General features: G+C 41.6%; 1 pseudogene; it reads right to left on the bottom strand.

The window, feature by feature from the left end:
- Positions 1-282: 282 nt before the first annotated feature.
- LOC148088658 (uncharacterized) lies at positions 283-1118 on the bottom strand (annotated as a pseudogene).
- Positions 1119-4685: the final 3567 nt, after the last annotated feature.

The following is a 4685-nucleotide window of genomic DNA, read 5'->3' as shown; positions in this document are numbered from 1 at the left end:
GGAAAGAACAGAGGAGGGAGAGGGAGAGGGAGACATAGTGAGGGGAAAGTTTGACGAATGCGCTCACCGGGAAGTTTTCCAGACTTGTCCTCGGCCCGATTCGATTCGATTTATTTGAATTAGATTTTCTTTAACAGCTCTTTTACTGACATTTTTTCTTGGTTTTATTAAGCGGGTCAGATTCACCCTCTCTATGTGGTTAAAGGCGGGTGGCTGTTGTGGGAGAAGGGCAGAAGAGTGTGGAAGACTGCAGTTCTGCCTTCTGATCTGTGCTCTGAGTTGTCACGTTACACTAAAACTCTCAACACTGCTAGACAAGAGAGATGCTCCTTCCAACGTGGGATGGATGCAGTCTCTCCTAAGCAGACCAGGTTTTCCCCAGAAGGTTTTCCAGTTGTTAACAAAGCCAACCCCATTTGCGGGGCACCACTCCGACAACCAGCGATTAAATGATGAATAGCGAGTAAACATATCATCATTGGCCATGTTGGGAAGGGGTCCAGAGAACACTACGGAGTCCGACATTGTTCGTGCAAATGCACACACCGACTGAACGTTCACCTTGGTGACCTCCGAGCGACGTAATCGGATCTCGTTGCTGCCGACATGAATAATTATCTTACTGTATTTATGTTTAGCTTTAGCCAGCAGCTTTAAATTTGATTTAATGTCGCCCCCTCTGGCCCCAGGAATACAGACTACTCTCGCTGGCTTCGCTAGTTTAACGTTCCGAAGTATGGAATCGCCTATGAACAGAGCAGGTTCCTCGATCGGTGACTTGTCGAGTGGAGAAAATCTGTTCGAAACGCTAAGGGGTTGGTGGTGCTCCCACGAACAGTCACCCACCGACCCTGGTTTCCTGGCTGCTCGGGAATTGCTGGAGGACTACCTGCTAGGCTATGTGGCTGCGCACTGTCTACCTGGCACTGGCTAGCTAGCGGTTTAGCTTCGACAGCGCACAACCGGCTCTCTAGTTCAACAAGTTTCACCTCCAGTCTAGCTAACAGGCTACACTTCACACAACTACTGCTATCTCTAAAGGAGGTCGAAGCGTAACTAAACATCTGACACACCGAGCAGGAAAGAACAGAGGAGGGAGAGGGAGAAGGAGGAGACATAGTGAGAGGAAAGTTTGACGAATGCGCTCACTGGGAAGTTTTTCAAACTTGCCCTCGGCCCGATTCGACTCTGGAGGATGTTGGTCCAAAAATAAATGTAGATGTTCACGGATGCTCCAGGAATAAGGCGAACAAAAAGAGAAACGGAGCGAGAGAGACGCTGCACGGTGCTCCACTATGATACGACAGGTGATACGACAGGCGCTAGGACCCAGCAACAGAGCTTCCCCTTATGTCATGCTTTTTCATTGATCTTACCAGAACTGTAATAACTTTTAGTAAAGTGTAGTTTATGTTGATGAAATAGAAAATGTTTTCATAACTGTGAAATATTTTGAATCCATCTTCATTCTGATGGAATAATCACAACCTCTTGTTTGAATTGATATGTATATTATACAAGTGGTGCCCCATCTTGCCCAATCTGTGTCATCACAACGTCCACAACTACCATCGGTAAGTTGTTAGACATTATTTAGGACTCCAGTTCCACCTCTTTCCATTTTGTGAGTGACGTTGAAGATAAATGTCCTCTACCTGATTAAGACAAATATTGTCCAAATTGTTATCAATTAATAGTTTTTTGTTATTTTGTTATTTTTTTATTTGACAATAAAATAACTTAAGTTGACTTGATATGGAAATGTCTGATGACAGTGACTGAAAGTTCAGTGAGACAACGGAGAAGAGGTGAGTAAAGTTTAATATATGTAACATTAATGTCATAATGCTTTTAGGATGTGACTAGATGTTGAGGATAATTCAAACATATGAAGACTATCTTTATATTTATAATAATATTAATTTAGGCCATATTGTGATAAGGTAATTCTACTAAAAACACCCACATAAGGGCCAATAGTGGGTAAACAAAAAGTTTTTTTGTAACCTTTATTCTGTATAAAAATATACTTTATTCTGTTTATTTCATTAATTATTTAATTCCAGCATAAAGAAGTAAACAAGATGGGAAACACTATAAAACAGTGGATGAAGGAAACATGGAGAGCTTATCTCTGAATGCATGATCAGTGCATTTATTTATTTATTTGTATTGTATTACATTTCTCCGATCCTTAAAATTCTTGGCTACTGGCTTCCAGTTTCTTTCAGGATCAACTTTAAAATTCTGGTTCTTATGTTATTCTAGTCAGGCTCTGACTGATCACTTACTTCCATCAGTGATCTGATCCAGCCTAACACCCCAGCTCGGGCTCTGAGGTCTGTGGATCAGAATCTACTTATGGTTCCTCGCACACGGTTCAGGACCAGAGGAGAGAAACCCTTCCAGGCAGTTGCTCCTAAGCTTTGGAACGATCTAAAACATTTTAATTTGTGCAGGCTTTTCCTTGATTTTCTTTAACTCCTGTGATATCTTGATCTTTTATATATTTTATTGAGTTTTGTTTTTGATTGTTTAAGCGCTTTGTGACCCTGGTCTGGAAAAGCGCTCTACAAATATAAATTACTACTTACTTACTTGTGTAGTCAGTTATTACTGCTGAAATAAATTCATAACTTTCATTTTTTTTCTATTACAGTCTATTACAGTTCTTCTACACCAGGCCTGGCCTGGATCTTTTGAGTGAACGTACTGAACTTCATTCCTTTCTTAGTTCAGTTGAACTCAGCTGCGACCATGCCAGTGGGAGAGATTCTATGATAGACTTTGCTACAGAACATTTAGTTTTTATGTTGGCACAAAGTGCCAAAGTACAATCAAAAGAACTGTCGATCCCATCACTCTAACGGTCATATCGAAGTTTGGGTTTGTGTTTTCTGAATGTGTGTGTTCGGATGAAAATACCGCAAAGTTTCCCAGTAGGGACAAGATCTTTTGAGTAAACAATTTGTGTCAAGTTCGCTTTCAAAATGGCAGGGAAAAAATGCACAGCCAAACGAAAATACGAATATGAACACAGGACGTTTTTAAAAGAATGGAAGAGTTTATATTTTTTATGGAAAAGTACCCCAATGTCAAACGGGCTGCGCTTAAGATACTGTCAATATTTGGGTCAACATACGTGTGAGTCTGTGTTTTCTTCCTGAAACGCGTGAAATCAAAGCATCGATCTGTTCTGACTGACACCCATGTGAAAGAATTACTTCGAGTGGCAACAACTGAATACAAGCCAGATCTGATGAGGTTTGTTCAAAGCAAGGAATGCCAGAAGTCCCACTAAGCAACATGCATAGTAAGAGAAAAAATACATTTTAATTATTATATTTTAGTTTGTGGACTTGGTTGAACTGAGAGTTTGTGTGTGTAAGACAGTGCACACAATGTTCATTGTTGAAAATGACTGATCCGTGGTCTGTAGATGTCAAATTCTGTCATTATCATGTTGGTGTGTGACATTTACAATAAATCTGGCTAAGCAGAGGTCTGTGTGTGTGTGAGGAAGGGATGAGGCGATGTTCATGTGTGCCCATGTGTATGACGTGGCTCTTTGCGGTAACACAGTAAAAAAATGTGGCTCTTAGGCTCTGACTGGTTGGCCACCCCTGTTCTACACGAATCCACCTGTTGCAGAACATGACCAGACAGAGGTAGTCTTTGCTCTTGAGGCTGTTGTACTTACTTGTATACTTTGTCTGAATCTGCAAGATCTAGCATTTTGACTACTTATAATGACACTGGCCCATTTCTATTTTAGGTAACTTTAGGTAACCTTTCTCACTTTTCTACCCACAAATCAAGCCCCCCAAGCCCGCCGCCTGGTGGGGGAACATGCCGCCTGCCCTGGTTCTATTTTAAGGCACTTTGTTGACTTTCTTACCCACAAACCAAGCCCCCCCAAGCCCGCCGCCTGGTGGAGAAACATGCCGCCTGGCCCATTTCTATTTTAGGTCACTTTTCTCACTTTTCATTTGAAGCCAACTCAATTCTCTTTCCTGCCTAATGAGTTCTGCGCATTCATTTGATCCAAGGAAGAGTAACATTTTAGAATTAAATCATTCAATTTATTAATAGCAAAGAATGATTTCAAAGTTAGGCCTTACAAGACCACCCCTGTTCTACACGAATCCACCTGTTGCAGAACATGACCAGACAGAGGTAGTCTTTGCTCTTGAGGCTGTTGTACTTACTTGTATACTTTGTCTGAATCTGCAAGATCTAGCATTTTGACTACTTATAATGACACTGGCCCATTTCTATTTTAGGTAACTTTAGGTAACCTTTCTCACTTTTCTACCCACAAATCAAGCCCCCCAAGCCCGCCGCCTGGTGGGGGAACATGCCGCCTGCCCTGGTTCTATTTTAAGGCACTTTGTTGACTTTCTTACCCACAAACCAAGCCCCCCCAAGCCCGCCGCCTGGTGGAGAAACATGCCGCCTGGCCCATTTCTATTTTAGGTCACTTTTCTCACTTTTCATTTGAAGCGAACTCAATTCTCTTTCCTGCCTAATGAGTTCTGCGCATTCATTTGATCCAAGGAAGAGTAACATTTTAGAATTAAATCATTCAATTTATTAATAGCAAAGAATGATTTCAAAGTTAGGCCTTACAAGACCACCCCTGTTCTACACGAATCCACCTGTTGCAGAACATGACCAGACAGAGG

Source organism: Callionymus lyra, chromosome 1, assembly GCF_982586985.1.
Source record: "Callionymus lyra chromosome 1, fCalLyr1.hap1.1, whole genome shotgun sequence".
NCBI lineage: Eukaryota > Metazoa > Chordata > Actinopteri > Syngnathiformes > Callionymidae > Callionymus > Callionymus lyra.
This window is presented reverse-complemented; position numbering and strand designations above follow the sequence as displayed.